Source organism: Nansenia antarctica (genome assembly GCF_963989245.1).
Source record: "Nansenia antarctica genome assembly, chromosome: 12".
In the NCBI taxonomy this organism is placed as follows: Eukaryota; Metazoa; Chordata; class Actinopteri; order Argentiniformes; family Microstomatidae; genus Nansenia; species Nansenia antarctica.
The window spans coordinates 9148646-9170307 of NC_137682.1; positions in this window are offsets into that span (position 1 = coordinate 9148646).

Genomic DNA, 21662 nt, shown 5'->3' on the forward strand with positions numbered 1-21662 from the left:
GGTTCATTACATTGCATGGAATGGAATGAGGAATGGTGTCAAACACATATTTTATAGCATTCTTCATTCCATTCCATGCTCTACAATAATACTGCCTTGAATGTTAGATTACAAGACTAAGAATAAAATATATAGATGTCTTCAAAAGAACAAACTGATTATTTATTAAGCCACTATAACAATACAGAATAAAATATATAGATGTCTTTTCAGACAGCCGTTTTTTTTAATTCCGGGGCAAGGCCATGTGTGTTTAAATAGCTGACGTGCTGGTTGGAAACGGACAGCTTTGTCAGTGCATTTTTGTCTTCAGATAGCTTCTTGCACAAATCGACAAGTGGCTGAGCCATTGTGAAAGACAGATCATGTTCAGCTATAAACACTCGGATCTTTTGAAGTATAAGCAACGTAATGTAACAGAAGTGGGGAAAAAAACTCAGATCAGATATATAAACGGGTTATTTTGATAAACTGGACATATTTTGGGAATATACGTATATGGTTACTTTCTCGCCTGAAAACATATTAAAACTTCATAAAATGTTAACAATTGTAGAGCCAAAATTACAGCTTTTAGCCAATGGAGGATTTAAAATCCACGTTCTCGGACGCGCACGTCATGCGGAAGTGGGCGTGGTTTCGTCTAAACTCTGTTGCGATTCGGGTAGTCGCGACCGGGATCTGAGGCATGTCGAGCAATAATTGTCCCACTACTGCCGTAGACGTTTCTTAGAACACAGTGTACAGAAACAAGCACCCGGCTCCCTCAGTTTGTGGCACCACGTCCCATACGGCTTCCCGTCACTACTCTTCTCTATCCATGCCCAGCGCCAGGGCCGGTCCTAGGCATTTAGGTGCTCTAGGCGAGAGTATGATCCCCCCAAATTTTAGGGGCGCCACCACCACCACCACCACATACTGCAGAGCTGCCAAGTCTCACGCAATCGCCGTGAGACTCACGCATTTCAACCAGTTCTCACACTCTCACGCCACATCTCTATTTCTCACGGCGAAATTTTGTTTTACGGGACTTATTTTTGAAATTCCTTGAAAGAAAGCTACCGGACATGAGTTTCGTGGCATCTTTCTGCACGCGCGTTAACTTGAGTCTGCAATCGAAGCGGCAGGCGAGCGCTGATGGAAGAACCTGTGTTCACGCGAGCTGCAAGAACGTAGCAAGCAGTGTTGCCAGATTGGGCTACTTTTGGTCACACTGGACGGGTGGATTCGGCAGCTTTTAGACCGGTTGGGCTGGACATTGTCAATTCCATCTGGCAACCGTGGTAGCAAAATATGTGCATACATTACAACATCGTATCTGGTAGCCTACTGGACTGGGTTGCACCAATTTGGCGTAAGTCATTACTAAATGCAGGCATTTAGTAGTTACTAAACCCCTAGTTGTTACTAGCTAGTTTCAAACTAGTTGTTTACTAATTTCAGTTGCACCACGCCAATCTTTTGCCAATTAGCTAGTAAATACTCAGTTTTGGTAACTGTTTTTTGTTTCTCTACTGTAACATAACCAGGTACATGGTACATTAATAATAATAATTACAATTTACAATACAAATACAACAATTGGGGGTCCCTCAAAAAAATGTGGGGAGCGCTGCGCGCGCACAAGATCAACCACCAGGCCCTCATTCTGACCCAGGAAAAACCCTGGTATGTACTGTATAACATGATAGCCATCTATGAGCAATGCACTACAGTATATATAAGATTATGACCAAGGGTCTTTCTGCTTCTGACCAAGGGGCTGAGTCCTGTTGATGGGGCCCAATTTTCTTTTAGAGTCTGTAGGCTGTTTATTAAGATTTCATATTTTGTCTTGTTTTATAAAATGTTCATTATTTTCATTTGTTGTGCTGGTTTATTATGAACAACATGTAAAATTGCAGGAAACTAGCACAAATAATTGGGTGGGAGTGAGGGGCCGCCGCTGCCAAAACGTGCACAGTTTTGGGTCGCTCCACCGCCAAATCTCACTCCAAACTTTTGGTGAAACTTGGCAGCCCTGTACTGCCTCATCACCACCCACACATTCAACAGTAAAAATATGGACAACAATGGTTTCAAGACAAAAATAGACAGTAGGCTGAGACATATTTTCCATAGAGACAAAATTATTTTAAAAGAAATTTGGGGGGGCATTTGGCGCCCTAGGCGACCGCCTAGTTCGTCTATGCCTAGGACCGGCCCTGCCCAGCGCCATTTATTCCTTACTCCTCGTTCTAGTATAGCTGTATCTTCGGCAGGTTTAAGAAGCCTGGCTTCCATTTTAGTAGACTCTTACTAAAGTTAGCGAGATAGCGGGCTGCTAAAAGCTAAGGTCACTACAAGCTAACATTACACTCATTCAAACTTCTTACGGCCCGCCCCACTACTCTGCCTCCGATTGGCTAGAAGTCGTTGGTTGGCTTGAGCAATGTAATACCATTGGTAGGCGGAACTGTCCCTTTGCTTTGTTGAAGATGACTGGTTAAATTACGATGTAAACAAATAGCATGTGAACTTTTTTTTTTCTCTCAAAATTCCCCCGCGCCGGAAATCCGGCACAATGCCGGAGAACTTTAAGCCTTGTTACTATCTGTCTCTAAACTCTGAACTGAATTGGGAAAAAGAGCATGCTGCTCCCTCTGCTTGAAACCAGTTGCAAAATTACCTGAATCTTCAGGAGCTGGTCTCACAGGGTGACCTAAAGTAATTCTAATAACTTGGAAGCAGGCACATCTGGTTGTAGATGTTTTGACTGATTGATATTGCGCCTGTTTTCATCCCTGATGTTGACGACTTGTACTGATGAATATTTTTTTAAATATTTTATGATTCTGTAATTTATTCTCTTTTCATTGTAAATTGTTATGTTTTTTTTTATCTCTGCAACCCTGTTAATTGTGCTCCTGCCTGTCTTAGCCAGGACGCTCCTGAAAAAGAACATTTTAATCTCAATGAGACTTTTCCTGGTTAAATAAAGGTTAAATGAATAAAATAATAACTTGATTCACTAGGCATTAGTGCGGATCTCAGGCAAGGTTACTCATCATGGTCTACGAACCACTTCTGTGTGAATTTAGCCTTAATGGGACCATTGAAGTGATCCTGGATAACCGACTATCCTGTGCGGAGAACATTGCAGCAACGGCTCCCTCCTGCAGATTCTTCCTCTACAACATCAGAAGGATACGACCATTCCTTACCAGAGAGGCAGCGCAACTCTTGACCCAGGCACTGGTCATCTCCCGCCTGGATTACTGCAATGTACTCCTGGCTGGGCTCCCCGCTTCAGCCATTAGACCTCTGCAGCTCATCCAGAATGCTGCTGCCCGGCTGGTATTCAACCTCCCCAAATACTCGCATGTCACCCCTCTCCTTCGCACCCTGCACTGGCTCCCGATAGCAGCTCGCATCAGATTCAAGACCCTGGTGCTTGCATACCAGGCAGCTAAAGGGACAGCCCCTGCCTACCTGAAGGAAATGGTAACCCCCCAAACCCCTGCCCGCTCACTCCGCTCCTCCACCTCGGCTGGCCGACTGGCCTCACCTCCTCTACACAGCAGTCGGGCTGCCCGATCACGTCTCTTCACAACACTGGCTCCCCGCTGGTGGAATGAGCTCCCCACGGCTGTCAGAACGGCAGAGTCACTACCCATCTTCCGTCGTAGACTGAAGACCCATCTCTTCAGGTTACATCTTAACTGCTCCTCCTGAGACATCTACTGACCCTCACCACTACGTCTCCTAAAGACACCCGCTTTCCCCTCTACTGTGTCCCTAAGAACTTCTATTGCCCCCCATGTACTGTTTCTCAGTTTCTCCAGTAATATAAAAATAAAAAATAAAAATAAAAGAAGGCGTTTAGTAGAAGGCGATAATAGGGAGAAGGTTTTTCCTTCTATCAGTGGCCCCGGGCCCGATCTAGAGTACTCTTCCTGCAACGAATGGTGGACTGCTGATTCACATGCTTAGTATTCAAATGTATTGATTGTAAGTCGCTTTGGAATAAGGCGTCTGCTAAATGCCAAAAATGTAAATGTAAATGAAGTGCATGTTGCCCTGCTAGATTGGGACATGTATTAATCTAGCAAATTACTTCCCTCTGAATACACACACCCACACATCGTGTGATTTGCTTGTATGAGTGTGTATTACAAATTAAAGTGTGTGTGTGTGTGTGTGTGTGTGTGTGTGTGTGTGTGTGTGTGTCTTTGTGTGTAATTTGCTCTTTATAGTTTTAACCATGATTTGAAGCTATAGCTACAGTGTGTTTTACAGTTACATTGTTTACAAACAATGGAGTAAAACGAGCTTATATGTTGGAGTCTGATGTGGAAAATACTTGTGTGCTAACTGCAGTGTTTGGAAAATAAATCGATCAAATCAACGAAATACAAAGTTGTTGTTTTGATAACTCCTCATAATGCTTTCACCAGGACGGAGGTGCGCACAACGTTCTCTCTATAATATCTTCTCGTTTCTACCTCCCCTTTTCGTCCGGCTCCGAAATGTGCCTGCTGTTCATCTTGGCATCACTTTGCGGGCGCGGTGTTCTGTGCGTCTCGCCCAAATGGACTGTCTTGGATAGTATGATGAAGTCTCATCAGCCTCTTGTACCATCTGACGGAGCTGTGCGCATGCGCCAGACGCACGCTGACCGTCGAGACAATCAACCGGAGAGTCCACCAGAGCACGCGAAAACGTTCAGGTGCTGCAATGCATTTCCATTCGCTTTCGTTTCCCTTCTCCTCCGCTATAAAGACAGCGCGTGAGCTTAGAATGATAAGGTTCTATCTCCGTTTAGAATGATAAGGTTCTATCTCCGTTTAGAATGATAAGGTTCTATCTCCGTTTAGAATGATAAGGTTCTATCTCCGTTTAGAATGATAAGGTATCTCCGTTTAGGGCAGTTCGGAGATATTGAGCGTCAAAGTTTTGACATTCCATTATGTTTTGTGAGATGGAACCTTTGTATTTTATGAATTACTAACTAAAAAATGTCAACATTTTAAAAATAACACCACACAGGCATTAATAAACACCTAATGGATCAGATTATGTAAAAAACTCAATTTTGACAAAAATGGAGATAGAACCTTATAATTCTAACGTCACGACTCGAGCTCTCAGTCGCACACACAGGCATGAGGCATCTCGAGCCTCGCTGTATACGCGGCCGCAGGCTCCGCTGAGGACGAGCATAGAGAGCGCTTGGTGCTCCTGGCATCTGGACATAAAACACGGGCAGGCAGGACCAGTAACATATGGGCTCGTTATTATCACGGGCCTATCAATGTTCAGCTTTCTCTGTTGTGGGAGAGAGGCTGTTGCAAAAATGTAACACGTGGTTCTGATGGAGAAAACACGTGGACATGTAAAGGCATTCTAAATTGCAGAACCTACCCCAAACCCAACTGCACAACAATCCATTGCGTTCATGAGTGTATTGGAACAGTAGGCTATGTTTGCCCTTTGTGTAGGACAGCCCCAACGGTCTTTATTGTGCTTAAATGACGCATTGACTAATCAACACATCTGAAATAGAATGTATGGCACGATCAGAGATAATCTATTAAAAAGAAAAGACCCATGCAAGCGTTTGCAAAGATGCGGCCAGCTAACATTGAAATGCGATGTTGAAGGCCTCCTCCTGTACAGTTTGTTGCAAGTCTTCGTCTTAATGTATTCATCATACTTGCTGATACCGTTACATCTAGGCCTATTATTATACTGCTCTCTCCGAGCCGGGCGGAGGTGTGTGACACACCTTATACACATTTCTAGGACATTACGTTTCCAAAGAGATAATCAACATGTAATAATCAACAGCAGAGCATGCGCCAAGATCGTCAACACCTCCAGCGTGAGGGCAAAACGTACGTAGGCTCCATCATCGTTCTCAATCACGTCTCAAGCAGAATAACAAACAGTTCTGCATAATAATGGCAAAGACACCATACGCTTTGTAGGCCTATTAACTGGCACTGTTTTAGAATAATTATCTCTATAGATTTATTTGTATTTTATTTTGTATGAAACATAATCAGAAACATATCTATTCAACTTCTGAAAGTTTGGGTTAGGGTTAGACAAGACAAGCTAGCCTACTGAATCAACCTCAGCATTTCAGGATGTATAAAATGTATTTTATTAATAATAGAGGCACATTCTTTCTGTGGCCATAATCTACATTGTTACCAGAAGGAAGACGTTTCACACGCCAGTATCCACGCCCCCCGGTGGGCAAAACACTGCGTTAGTCCAGGCAGCACCGTTATTCCGGTATTCAGACCGCACAATCGTTGGCTCAATTAATGAGTGAGTGTTGCAGAGATCTCAGATGAATACATATATCATGGCATTTGACATTGAATAACCAGTCCCTTGATATGCCATATGCGTGTATCTATTCTGAATCCCAAAGCAGACCTACCACTCAAAAATCGCAGAACACCTATATTCTTAAATACATTCTTAAAACTGAAAAAAATAACCTTGCTTCAAAGCGAACAATTTTGAATGTCATTTGATCACGTCATAGCCACTAAGTTTTGTCACGTATTACTTCAATCGTTTAAAGATATCCTATAAACTAAAGGTCCTCTCATTTAATTAATCACTGATCAAAGTTGAAACTAATTATACATTGAATGATAGAATAGGCTACATGGGGCCATTGCATATCCGATGATAGGCTACCGCAGATAATCAGTGGAATAGAAATGAATGAATCACAGCAATGCAATATTTGTAGAAAATCATAACAGGACCACAATCATGCCTTTCTGTAGTCTACCGGATAAACTGATAAAACGCCAGGGTTTTTAGTTGCTATCTTGCAGTTTAGTCGACTTTAAAACAATTTCTGCGTAGAACACTCGTTGGAGTTGTGATAACACAAAACGTGTCCACTGCTTTAGCCTGTCAAAGACATTCTGAAGAACTCTGAACATTATTACTGGCAAATGCTTTAAAAAGCATCTAACATAGGCTGACAGAAACACTCACAGTGCGAGAGACGGTTCATATATTATAGTAGCCTACCTTGTCCTCGCGCCCTGTTACGCACTCGAATGGAACATCGCAATCAACATTGTAAACGTGCAATATAGGAATCCAGCAACACACTGTCAAGTCACCCCGTTACAGTTGAAGTTTTGCTTAAGCCCCGCTGTAACATGTTATAAAATCTTCCCTTACCACCACGGTCGTTTGATGTCTTCCTCAGTCGGACTATCTATGCCACAGACAACGCCGCGCTCAACGTGCTTGCAATAACTGCGCTGCTCAGCTCCCTTCAGCTCCCCAGCTCCCATCAACTACGTGTTGTCGCTACAATGACTTCCATTGAGGAGTCGCAGCTGCAGCCAGACGCAGTGGGACGGCTCCAATACTGTAGTAAGTGTAGTAAGAGAAATCGGACTGTTCGTCGTGAAATAATATGGCCAGTCTTTTGCACTGATCCAATAGCAGACACATTACATCAATTATGCATTTGGCATAATCGCACGACATTTAATTCCTGCTTGAGATTATTATCCAACTTTCTTTAATAGAGATACGGAATATGTGGCTGAGAGAAGATGGTAGAACACTCCATCACTACCCTATATGTGCGTACATAAACGTTGTTTATGTGTTAGGTAGGCTGTAGTATATTTAGCCTATTGTTACTGTTGTGAAGGCCCACAGTTTAGTGCCAGTTTTAGTTTCCCCAAACCAGCCCTATTTTGCCCCTGGTATTTCCTTTGTTATTTTCTATACTATTCTGTACGTTTCGTGAAGTGTATGTATTATTCTTGTAATGTTTATGCATATGTTTGATGACGTAGTATATCCGGGGTGTGTCCGTGACCCGGATGCTACGTTCGGTGGTGTATATATAAGAAACGGAAGTAGTCCGCGAGTCAGTGGGTGATGAGCATCAGAACGAGAGAGACCAAATGAGAGAGAGAGTAACGCGAAGTCAATGTAAGATGGCGGATTCAGTACGACGCACACCGTGCAGAAGCTGAGGACGCCAGGAAAGCGATTATTGAGTGTACCACTGTAGCCCGTTTAGTTGTGTTCCCGTTGGACTGCCTTGCCAGCAGCCGGCTGTTCAACGTTGGACCAAGCGAGACGCCAGCTGGACATAATCGTCGCCTCCACGAGCGGACTGCGACCGAACACTGACTCCAGCGGAGCTTCGACGCGGACCACCGGACTTGGGCCCTTCACCTCGTTGTGGACCACGAAGACGGCCCTTTCCCTCCGCGTTGCTACGTCACCCCCCCCTTTCGTCGACTAACTTCATCGACGCACATGCCATCCAACCAGGCCTCAACGCGCACCACAGCCCTGGACTATAAGCCTGTTCAGGCCAGAGACTATCAGTGAGTGATTGAGTGCGGGTGTGGCCGGCGGGAGGGAATGTATATATGGGGATGTATACAACCGTCATGTATAATAAATGTGTTGTTCATATGTGATACCGTTACCGTGTGTTAGTTGTTTGTAAGGCTAATGCTAATGCTAGTTCCAATGCTAAATGCTAATGCTAATTACAAGGCTAATGCTAATGCTAGTTCCCATGCTAATGCTAACTATAGTAACTGCTAGTCTACCGGTTTGCTGGCGCCCCCTGCCTGTATCCTCCTACACTGCCTATTTAGCTCCATTAGTTAGATAACCAGCCCCTTCCTAAATTATACAGTCCTTTTCAGCTACTCCCTGGTTACAATTGGTCCTTCGAGCCGGATCGGTAGTGTAGTGATAGCATGGCTGAGCGCAGCCAACCAGACCAGACAGTTACCCCCCCTTCTCCGCCCCCTGAGCCAGAGCCACGACCACAGAGAGTCCCGCGGTTGCCTCCGAGGTTACAGGAGTATGAGCTTGAGCTCGAAAGCTCACTGAGTGGTAGCGAGGAGCGCACTCCACGGGATACAGTGGTCGGAGAGGCCGAGGTGTCCGCCGGCGCGCGGGTGGCTAGCACTGAGACAGCCCTCAAAGAGCACCAGCCTGAGGATGAGATGGCAGAACCGCAGGGTTTTGCCGTGGAAACGGAAGAACAGGAAGGAGAGGCCCGGTCCGACAGCGCCTGCGGGCGGAAGAGGGAGGGCCTCAGCCTTAACGATCTGCCTCCCAGTACGGCGCGCTCGAGACCTAGCTCCTGCCGCTCAGTGGCTTCCTACCGGTCCAGGGCTTCCGTGGGCAGTTCTGCCTCTGGGGCGGATAGCCTGCACTCCAGAGGGAGTAGTGCCGCGCTGTCCGAATGTATGCGCCAACAGGCCGAGATGGCGTTAGAGCGGGAGCGCCAACAGGCCGAGACGGCGTTAGAGCGGGAACGACTCCAGTTCGAGCGTGAACGCCTCCAGCGCCAGGAGGCGCTAGAACGCGAACGCCTCCAGATGAACGGAGCGGAACGCGCGGCGGAGAGACAGCGCCAGGAGGCGCTAGAACGTGAACGCTTCCAGATGGAGCGCGACCGCCTCCAGACGGAGAGGCAGATGAACGGAGCGGAACGTGCGGCGGAGAGACAGCGCCAGGAGGCGTTAGAGAGGGAACGCATCCAGTACGAGCGCGAGCGCCTCCAGATGGAGGGGGCGGAACGCGCGGCGGAGAGGCAGATGGCGAGAGAGCAACTGCACGCAGAGAAGATGGAGGAAATGATGCAGACCATGCGCGACGTGTGCATCAGCAGAACTCCGTCGGCCCGTAGCTCCAGAGCATCATCCGCACGGCCCTCTCGAGTGCCATCTCCTGAACCCCCCGCCGATGGCTCCATGACCCCCGCCATGACTGTCCAACTACAGGCCCAGCTGACCACCTGGAAGGAAGAGGACCAGGGACCCGACCGCTACGCGGCCCAGAGGGAGCCAGCGTCGCTGCCCGGGAGGGGAGCCATCCCCCAAGAGCGTAGCACACCCCTAGGTCCTCCAGTGCACCAAAATGCATGCAGGCCGGACACCCAGACCGTCACTCCAGCCCCGATGATCCACTACAGGATGTTCCCCCAGGTGGAGGGACCCAAGTTCCCCTTCTTCAAGGACGAGGACAGGAGCCAGTATGTGGAGCTACGCATCTGCCTAGACACGCTCTTGGACGACTCCTGCTCAGAGTCCTACAAATATGCGATTCTCCTTCAGCATGTGAGGAACCCCAGAGCCCACAACATGGTACTGGCCCATGCCTCCGCACCGACACCTTACACCAGAGCGCTCGCTGACTTGGATGCCCGCTACGGTCGTCCCTGGAACCACGCCCTTGCTGAACTGCAAGCCCTCGAACAGCAGGCCCCCATCAAGGATGACCGGGCGCTGGATGACTTCGCGCTCCGCGTGCACACCTTGGTTGGAATGCTGAAGACGCAGGGCCCAGCTGGCGCCAGCGAGATCAACAGCACCTCCAACGTAGAGCGGCTGCTCCGCAAGATCCCACGCTTCCGGCAGGAGAGGTTCCGGCGACAGCAGCGCGTTCGTAACCCCGGGAAGTTGGGTCTGAGCATGGCTGCCTTCGCGGAGTTCCTACTGGAGGAAGTGCATGACACCAACGTAGACGCCATGGGTTACGCTGAGCCGAAGAAGGAGAGGGAGAAGGGAGACCGCTGGGACCGGCCGAGCTCGAACAGAGGACGCCCAGTAGGAGTGCTGCACACGGAGGAGGAGCCTCGGAGAGAGAGGAAAGCCCGACCTGAGGGAAAGGATTCCTCTCAACCCCCTCAAAAGGGACGGAGAGGTCCACCGCCATGTCCGTACTGCCCCAGCGAGCACTGGTTCAATGAGTGCAGTGACTTCAACAACCTGAGTACCGAGGCCAAGCAGAGGTGGCTCGAGGAGCACAAGAGGTGCTGGAACTGTGGGCGCGACCATCTGGCGAAGAACTGCACCTTGAGGAGGAAGTGCAACCGCTGTGAGGAGGTCCACCTCCACATCCTACACGAGGTCTCCCTCGCCAGGTCCACGGAGGGCAACAGAAGCCCTAGGTCCGGTCGCGCACCGGAAGAGGAAACCCCTGTCTACTACCTAGACTCGCCACAGAGCAGCGGCTCCAAGGTTCTACTGAAGGTGGTGAAGGTCCGACTTCACCACAACAACGCTGTGTACGACACGTACGCCGTTCTAGACGACGGGTCGGAACGGACCATCCTTCTCCAGGGGGCAGTGCGCCAGTTGGGGCTCCAAGGGACTGCGGAGAAGCTGACTCTGCGCACGATACGTCGCGACCTTAAAGAGGTCACCGGGGCGAGAATCAACTTCTCTATCTCCCCGGCGGGGCGGCCGTCGGATAGACATCGGCTTCAGAATGTCTTCACCGCCGACCAGCTAGCGCTCTCCCGCTACGACTACCCCCTGGAGAGGTTACGCGCAAGATATCCCCACCTACGGAGAGTAGACCTACATCCGATAGAAGGAGCGGAGCCAACCCTTCTCATCGGCTCGGACAACGCTGAACTGATCGTGTCGCTCCGTCCTCCGCTGAGAGGACCACGAGGCTGCCCGATGGCTGTTAAGACTGCGCTTGGGTGGGCCCTCCAAGGCGCTACCGAGGGGAGAGATAGAGACGGGAGAGCTACGTCATCCCTCCATGTCCGAACCGAAGAAGCAAACCAACCAACCGGACCGCCTGGAGTGGAATCTATTGCTGCCAGTGCACCTGGAACAGTTAGTACCACCAATGGTTCACCACAGGATGACCAACCAAAGAAGAAGTCTCTGTGGACAGAGCATAAGTCCCTGGATGGGAAGCCTTACTACTACAACCCCCAGACTAAGGAGTCCCGGTGGTGGCGCTACCGTGCCATGGCGGCAACAGCTGTTGCCGAGGAACACCTGCAGGTGGCCATGCACCCTCACGTGGCCGAGGTCAGCATTGACGCACCCGTCAACTCCGTCGAGTACACGTCAGCCATGAAAGTCTCAGCCAGTATTGTAGACGCCTCCAAGGAGGAAAGGCCGGAGTTGGCGAAGAAAACGTACAAGTGGAACCCAAAAGAGGAGGCCAAGCAGGCCTTCAAAGAGCTTCTGAAGGAGAATGGTGGTTCATCCAACGCGTCATGGGAGCAAACCATGAGAATGATCATCAACGACCCACGCTACAGCGCCCTGCCCAAGCTGAGTGAGAAGAAGCAAGCGTTTAAGGCCTACAAGGCTAAGAAGGAGAAGGAACAAGCCAAGCAGCTCAGGAAGAGGAACTGGGAGGCGCTGAAGAGCATTCTGGACAACATGGCCAACGTCACCTACCGCACCACCTGGTCCGAGGCCCAGCAGTACCTGCTGGACGACCCCACCTTCGCTGAGTACGAGGAGCTGCAGAACATGGACAAGGAAGACGCTCTGATCTGCTTCGAGGAGCACATCCGCGCCCTGGAGAAGGAGGAGAAGCAGAAGACTCTGCTGAGGGAGAGAGACAAGATGTCCGAAGGTGCCGTGGTACTGGTGATCGACCAGTCCCTTCCACGCGCCGCCTGGCAGACAGGCAGAGTGACCAAGGTCCTATCCCCTCATACCTCACGCTGCTAGAGCAGCCTAGCCAGTGTGCCTTCTTTAGTTAACTGAAACCGAGGGTTTCATGGGGCGGCTGTTGTGAAGGCCCACAGTTTAGTGCCAGTTTTAGTTTCCCCAAACCAGCCCTATTTTGCCCCTGGTATTTCCTTTGTTATTTTCTATACTATTCTGTACGTTTCGTGAAGTGTATGTATTATTCTTGTAATGTTTATGCATATGTTTGATGACGTAGTATATCCGGGGTGTGTCCGTGACCCGGATGCTACGTTCGGTGGTGTATATATAAGAAACGGAAGTAGTCCGCGAGTCAGTGGGTGATGAGCATCAGAACGAGAGAGACCAAATGAGAGAGAGAGTAACGCGAAGTCAATGTAAGATGGCGGATTCAGTACGACGCACACCGTGCAGAAGCTGAGGACGCCAGGAAAGCGATTATTGAGTGTACCACTGTAGCCCGTTTAGTTGTGTTCCCGTTGGACCGCCTTGCCAGCAGCCGGCTGTTCAACGTTGGACCAAGCGAGACGCCAGCTGGACATAATCGTCGCCTCCACGAGCGGACTGCGACCGAACACTGACTCCAGCGGAGCTTCGACGCGGACCACCGGACTTGGGCCCTTCACCTCGTTGTGGACCACGAAGACGGCCCTTTCCCTCCGCGTTGCTACGTCACCCCCCCCTTTCGTCGACTAACTTCATCGACGCACATGCCATCCAACCAGGCCTCAACGCGCACCACAGCCCTGGACTATAAGCCTGTTCAGGCCAGAGACTATCAGTGAGTGATTGAGTGCGGGTGTGGCCGGCGGGAGGGAATGTATATATGGGGATGTATACAACCGTCATGTATAATAAATGTGTTGTTCATATGTGATACCGTTACCGTGTGTTAGTTGTTTGTAAGGCTAATGCTAATGCTAGTTCCAATGCTAAATGCTAATGCTAATTACAAGGCTAATGCTAATGCTAGTTCCCATGCTAATGCTAACTATAGTAACTGCTAGTCTACCGGTTTGCTGGCGCCCCCTGCCTGTATCCTCCTACACTGCCTATTTAGCTCCATTAGTTAGATAACCAGCCCCTTCCTAAATTATACAGTCCTTTTCAGCTACTCCCTGGTTACAGTTACTGAACCAATCCACTCCATCCCTTTGCATGCAGTGTGTGTATGACCTAAACGTAATTTGACTGATGTGATTTGTCACTTTAATGCAAAGTATGTGTAATGCCCACCCATACACTGCTGCTTCCCGAGTGGACAGCAGGGAGCTTTAGGGGGAGTTATTTGCTTTGTTTGAATAACATGCAATCTAAAGAAATATCATGTATTTCAGATCAGAATCTGAAGTATATTCGCATGTACAGGAAATTGACGTGGTGCATGACACATAAAGATACAAACAACAATATAATAAAAATAACAACAACCATGTAATAAACAACACTATGTAAGCAAAATGGCTTAAAAAACAATGGCAGAAAGGTGCAGTAGGGCAATAATTATGTAGGCTGTAAATTTGAGTATGTAAAAGTAATATAGATTACATTGTCAGTTCTATGTGTGTGCGCGTGTTATTATGTTAATATTTCACATTTTGATAGGCATACTGTATGCACTATATGCCTACCTGTCTCTGTCACACCATATTAGAGTAGAAGCATGGGACTGGCAGGGGAAAGTCTCTTCTCCTGTCATAGAGTCTGGAGGCAATTGTCCTATAAAATCCCTGACTGCTGTCTTGATTCTGTAATCCATAGGTTGCCATATTAAAGCACATCTTGAATGAATGAATGAATGGTCTTTATTGTCATTGCTACAGTACAGGTGTTTAAAAAAAACACAAGAAGGGAAGGAGCTGGTTTACATAAATAAAGGCTATGTACACTATCCACTATACTATACTGTACAGATAGACGACTAGGATTGTCATATTGCACAATAGTGTTATTGCACATTTATTTAAAGTGTCGCAGTTTGCAGGCTTGAAATGTACATATTTGTGCCTCAGCACTACACCTGATTTTTTCAGTCCAGCAGCTGCCATCAATCCGTCCAGACTGTCCAGGGCCCAGAACCGAGGTCTTTGCTGTGTTCAGGGCCTGGACGGCCCTGTGGTAGAAGCTGTTCTTCAGTCTGTTTGTCCTTGCGGCCAAGGTCCTGAACCGCCTTTTCGAGGGCAGCCGGGTAAAGTGTTCGTACCCAGGGTGGGTTGGGTCCCTGGAGATCTTGGAGGCCTTCCTGCGACAGCGTGTGTTGTACAGCTCTTCCAGAGAGGGGAGGGGGGCGCCGGTGATCTTCTGGGCTGTTCTCACGACTCTCTGTAGCGTAGGTGAGGATGCTCTCCACTGCGCCGCGGTAGAAGGTCACCAGTATCTCCTGCTTGCTGTGTTCCTTCCTGAGGACTCTCAGGATGTGTAGCCGCTGTTGTGCCTTCTTGATGGTGGCTTTTGTGTTGTCCTTCCAGGTCAGGTCATCCCGCATGTGCATCCCCAGGAATCGGAGGGTTGAGACTCTCTCCACGCTCTCTCCGTCGATGAGCAGGGGCTGGATCTCGGACTTTTTCCTCCTGAAGTCTACGATGATTTCCTGGGTCTTTGACTTGTTCAGCAGCAGGTTGTTAACCTTGCACAGCTTGCTCAGTTGCTCTACCTCATCCCTGTACGCCGCCTCGTCCCCCCCCCGAGATGCATCCCACCACGGTGGTGTCGTCTGCAAACTTTACGATGGAGTTGCTGGGGTGGACGGGGGTGAAGTCGTAGGTGTAGAGGTTGTAGAGGATGGGGCTTAACACGCAGCCCTGGGGGGACCCAGTGCTGAGTCTGAGGGCTGTGGAGGTGTGGGGGCCCACCCGCACCCTCTGGGGGCGGTCGGTCAGGAAGTCCTTGATCCATGCACATATAGAGTGTGATAGACCCAGGTCTAGTAGTTTGGTCACTAGCCTGTCTGGAAGGATGGTGTTGAAGGCGGAGCTGAAGTCCACAAAGAGCAGTCTCGCGTAGCTGTTTCCCCTCTCCAGGTGGGATAGAGTGGCGTGGAGAGTCGTCGCGATGGCGTCCTCTGTGGACCTGTGGGCTCTGTAGGCGAACTGGTATGGATCCAGGTTGGGCGGGAGGCGTGTGAGTATGTGGGCCCGGACTAGTTTCTCGAAGCACTTCATGATGATTGGTGTGAGTGCCACCGGGCGGTAGTCGTTTAGGCAGCTCACCGTGCTTTTCTTCGGGACTGGGATGATAGTTGAGGTTTTCAGGCAGGGTGGGATGGTGGCCTGGGACAGGGACTGGTTGAAGATGTTGGTGAAAACCCCGGCCAGCTGGTCGGCGCAGTCCCTCAGCACCCGTCCCAGGACGCCATCCGGCCCCGAGGCTTTCCTGAGGTCCACCGCCTTCAGCACGCGTCTCACTTCATGCTCTGTGAGGGTGAGGCTGCTGAGAGCTGGAGAGAGTGGTGTTTGTGTTGTGGTTACCTCCGTTCGCCCCTCGTCGAACCGGGCGTAGAAGGTGTTCAGCTTTCCCGCCAGCAGGGGGTCGTCCTCTGCGGCTGTGAGCCTGTTGGCTCTGAAGTTTGTCATGTGCTGAACCCCCTGCCACATCCGCCTGGAGTCGTTGCTCATCTTGAACTATTCATTTCATTTCAGATTTTCCCACCAATTCAATAGTAGGGGAAATACTGCCATAACATACACTCAAATAACATGAGTATAAGAAAATACTAACAATAAGACTAATAAATGGCTAGTAAAACCAAAAGCCTAATTAGCATCTTATTAAACACTTATATGACAGCTGCTGGTGTTTTGGGGAACCAGTAGCCAAAGTCATTTTTTCATTATTTTTTTTTACATATTCTGTAAGGGCAGATTGTAAGCTTTCAAATGGTGTGTCATACATTGGAAACAAAGTTGAAGAAGATATGTGTATTTGAATGTTGGTACAACTCCAATCAACTAACAGAGAAAAAGGTTTTCTTTGTCACTTCATACTTTTCACAGGTGGGTGGGAAGTTAGAACAATAGCTGGCTAACTCCATCCCCAACCACTCCCCCAAGACAACCACAAGATTCATGATGTTGTATTGCCATGTGTGCCAAACGTTTATTACGTCCCATTATACAAGTACAAGAGAGTAACATTCTTTTTTTTCTTTTTTTTATTTGTTTTTCAGATTTGTATCCCTTTTTCACCCAATTTGGTAGCCAATTTAACCCAACTTAGCATCCAATTATCCCCTGCCTATTGCATTGGATCCGCCGCCCGACCCCGTGGCCGGCAGTCCCAGAGGAGGGCGCCAGGCAGACTAGGCTGACTGGCTCCTCGAGCCCAGTACTGTTATTCCGGCACCCCAGGGGGCGGTGTTGCGCGACGGATCCTAGTCCAGAAATACTCCTATACCCCCCCTCGGAAGCGGCCGGCCAATATGCCGCTTCCCGTGTGCCTCGGCCATATTCTGGAGAGTAACATTCTTATGGCTTCAGTTCCATTGCAGCAGCAAGAGAAAACAAAAGGGAAATATTTATAAAAGGAAACAATAAGGCACGATACAATAGACTAGAGCAACACAATAACAGAATAGTAAAAAATGATAATGTTGTGTCTGTGTGTATGCATTCATCATTATGGTCCAAAATGCATCTAGTGGTAATTTGGTGGAGGGCATGTGATGTTTTGTGCCTCATCAGAACAGAATTCTATGATCTTCTCAAAAAGATAATTCTGCCAGCGTGTGTTTTTTTCCATGTCAGTGAAGCGTCTCTCCACTCTGCGTGATTGCGAACTTTGTGGCCATTTCTATGTCAGTAACAGCTACCAAAAGAGAATGTGTTTAGAATGATAAAGAAAATCATGCAAAATACTGTATATTTATTGATACTGTAGTGAAAGATATCCTCATTTCCAGTGAAGTAGCCACCATCTTGTTGTGACATTTTTGTTTATCCCACCCCTTCCTCACTTAGATTTTTGTTTCTTGAAAACAAAACATGCCCCCTACACCCAAACCATAGCCTACTGTTTGATCGAAAGATAGAAAAACAAGCTTACTTTTCTGACAAATTCAGCGTATTTAGTGATCGTAAAACCGTTTGTTATATCGAGTGGGTACCTCAAAACTTCAAGTTGCGTATTGTGAAAAAAAACCTCTCTCTCTCTCTTTGGGGGAACAAACACACACAGGTTAAATAGGGAGCGTACCTATGTTCCCCGGGTCCTATGTACCCCGGGTCCTATGTTCCCCGGTTCCCCGCTTCCGAAAAAGGGTCCTATGTTCCACGCTTCCGAAAAAGGGTCCTATGTTCCCCGGGTCCTATGTTCCCCGCTTCCGAAAAAGGGTCCTATGTTCCCCGGGTCCTATGTTCCCCGCTTCCGAAAAAGGGTCCTATGTTCCCCGGGTCCTATGTTCCCCGCTTCCTCCTGTGTGGAGGTCAGGCAGGCAGACCGTCTGATCCGCACCCAAGCGACCCCAGGTGTCGTTATGTGGTACTGCATGAGAGTTTGACGTGTCTATAGACATGGGTCTTGAGATGTCTTAAGACACTGAATATCAATGTCTTAAGACAGTCAGGCGATCTTGTTCCAATTGGAATAATTCAAGTATAATAATGAATTATCCTATTATTTTACATTATGAATTAGTTAATAATAATTCAATTGGTGTGTCCCAGGACAAAAAAATGCATGTCATGTGGATAAAAGGTATTAACTGTGAAGTTTAAGTGTTTTCAATACGATGAGCATAAACAACGAGTGACATCTCTGGGAAGTTGATAAAACATTTAATACAAGTACAATTAAATAGAAAAGTACAAAATAGTTTAGTTGGATAACGAGTCTGATTCGGAAACATTATTTCAGTCGATTCTTCCTTCCCTTTAATAATACCAATTGGTATTGTATTTTATATCGTTGGAAAGCCTGATTAGTCACCTTTACAACTTGTAAGGATCATGCATTCGTGGAATGAGTTACACAGCTAAACATGTGGGTAGCGGCCCAAATACATTTGCCAAAATCCCCTGCAATATTCTTCTGTTGGTATTCACTCTCGTTTTAAGCTTCAAGTGCTGGCAGGTGTATGTCAGTCACAGGTGTGTGACTGGCACCTGAATGGCACCTAATTGACAGGAATTATATTCTGGGGCCAGTGGCGATCCCATATCTCCAGAATCTGGGACCTAACTCCATCCTCCAGGATAACAACGCTCGCCCCCACAGAGCCAGGATGATCACAGAGTACCTCCAGAAATTGGGAGTGGAGAGGGTGGAATGGCCTGCTGTGCATCCAGACCTCAACCCAATTGAACACTTGTGGGATCAGCTTGGGCGTGCTGTACGTGCCAGAGTGACCAACGCAACCATGTTGGCTGACTTGCGGCAAATCCTGGTTGAGGAATGACCAGCATGAGGAGGAGGTGCCAAGCTGTTGTGACTGCATATGGATCTTCCACATGCTACTGAGGTCCCTGACAGTGTAAAATGAATAAAGTGTAAAAATGGCCAATATGTATTGTTTTTTCCTTATTACTGTGGGAGAGTGCAATCATCCAATCCACCAAGCAACTCAAAACGAGAGTGAATACCAGCAGAAGAATATAGGGGATTTTGGCTAATATTTTTGGGCCACTACCCACACGTTTAGCTGTGTTGCTCATTCCACGAATGCATGGAATGCTTACAAGTTGTACCTCGTTGTAAAGGTGACTAATCAGGCTTTCCAACGATATAAAATACAATACCAATTGGTATTATTAAAGGGAAGGAAGAATCGACTGAAATAATGTTTCCGAATCAGACTCGTTATCCAACTGCAATATACTACAGATTTTTTTCAGGCTTTCCAACGTGGAGGAATAATCGACCGAAATAACATCTCAGAACTTTTTTGGAGGAGTTTACATTGAAAAAGTATTAGATCTTTCAACTCGTGAAAAATTGGAGTTGTGTTTATATTTTCATTCAGTGTAGAAAAGTTAAGCTTTTTAGCTTTTGTAATGAACATAATGTTGTGTGGATAGGTATGTACACGCCTATTTAATCCAATCTCATACTGTATATTATACAATGCACTACAAGTTTTGATTTTGCACAGGTGAGAATAAGTTAATCCTATGACGCTGTTGATTTGGTTTACCAAAACACACTACTAAGTTAGGCAGATGTAGATTTTTAATGTCAGTCAGGTGCACTTCCTTACTGGCCCTGATCAGCCTAAGCCCAAGTATTTTTTGACTCCACGCAAGTGTGGCCCTTTTGGTGTCTCCTGTGAAGGGATACTGAAGCAAGTGAAGTGAAGTGAAGTGAAATTTATTTATAAAGCACTTTTCATACACAAAGGCAATTCAAGGTGCTTTAAAAAAAGAAAAGAAAAAAAAGTGAATGATCTTATCAATGAAGGGATGTCATCGAATAAAGGCAGCAATGCAGTCATCAACTACATCCATCATTTGACACAAAACATCACATGCCCTCCACCCAAGTCCCACTAGACGCATTATGGACTATAATGATAAATGCATACACACGGACACAACATTATTATTTTTACTGTTCTATTATTGTATCGCTCAATTGTATCTTCCGTTATTGTTTCCTTTTATAAATATTGCCATTTTGTTTTCTCTTGCTGCTGCAATGTCAACGGGAACTGAAGCCATAAGAATGTTTCTCTCTTGTACTTATATAATGGGATGTAATCACATTCTGGCACACATGGCAATAAAAAATCAGGAATCTTGAATTATTATTATTATTTAGCTATTTAAATACGTCAGCCCTGCAAGTTTGTTTCCTGAGTGTTAGCTGACAACCCCACTGACAGATGACAGGTCGTGTATTGGGGGAGTGGTTGGGGGTGGAGTTAACCAGCTATTGTTCCTACAAGGTAGGTAGGTCTTGCAAGGTATTGGAGTGGCCATCACAAAGCCTTGACCTCGATCCTATAGAACATTTGTGGGCAGAACTGAAAAAGCGTGTGCAAGCAAGGAGGCCTAAAACCTGACTCAGTCACACCAGTTCTGTCAGGAGGAATGGGCCAAAATTCCACCAACGTATTGTGTGACGCTTGTGGAAGGTTACCTGAAATGTTTGACCCAAGTTAAACAATTTAATGGCAATGCTACCAAATACTAACAAAGTGTATGTAATATTCTAACCCACTGGGAATGTGATGAAATAAATAAAATCTGAATTCTTACAATAAAGTAGTGATCCTAACTGACCTAAGACAGGGAATCTTTACTATGATTAAATGTGAAGAATTGTGAAAACCTGAATTTAAATGTATTTGGCTGAGGTGTATGTAACCTTCTGACCTCAACTGTACAAGAGCAGCCACTTTGTTCCACACCCTCTTACACTGGACACAACTGAACACAACTCCCCCTCCTTTCACACCACTCTATGACTTGCTCACCATCAACTCGTGAGCTTAGAATGAGAAGGTTCTATCTCCGTTTAGGGCAGTTCAGAGATATTGAGCGTCAACATTTTTACATTCCATTATGTTTTGTGAGATGGAACCTTTGTATTTTATGAATTACTAACTAAAAAATGTCAACATTTTAAAAATAACACCACACAGGCATTAATAAACACCTAATGGATCGGATTATGTAAAAAAAAAACTCAATTTTGACAAAAATGGAGATAGAACCTTATAATTCTAACATCACGAACTATCTCGCATCACCTCCAGCCACTGTCACGGTCACTCCCGTCCTCAGCTCCGGCGTCCTCCTTTCTGTACGTAAAACAGAGGGCCTAGAGTCCCCGCTGGAGTTCTTTGGCATCCAGCTGGACACCCCATCCTTTCAAGCATCATTCTACTTTAATAAACTAGTCCACATCGACCAGCTCAATACCTCCAGGACTCCCACCAACCTCCCTTGCCAAAGTCCAGATGAAGAACCTCCATCAAGATCCAGCATACTCTACTCATACTAAATCTACTACAATAACATTCCTGTTCAACTCTTCTCATTAAATATCCCTAAACGCATTCAGTTATAGGTGTGGTCTGTTAACTCGTGAAGTATATCTAATCTTCATTTGAAGATAATCTACTGACTAAATGGATATGGATTATTTGAAATTGTAAATGCATGTTCATTGACACGTATGCTCAATTGTGATCTATACATATTCCTTGATTCAGTGATGAAAACTAGTTGATTTAATTTACTTTGATTA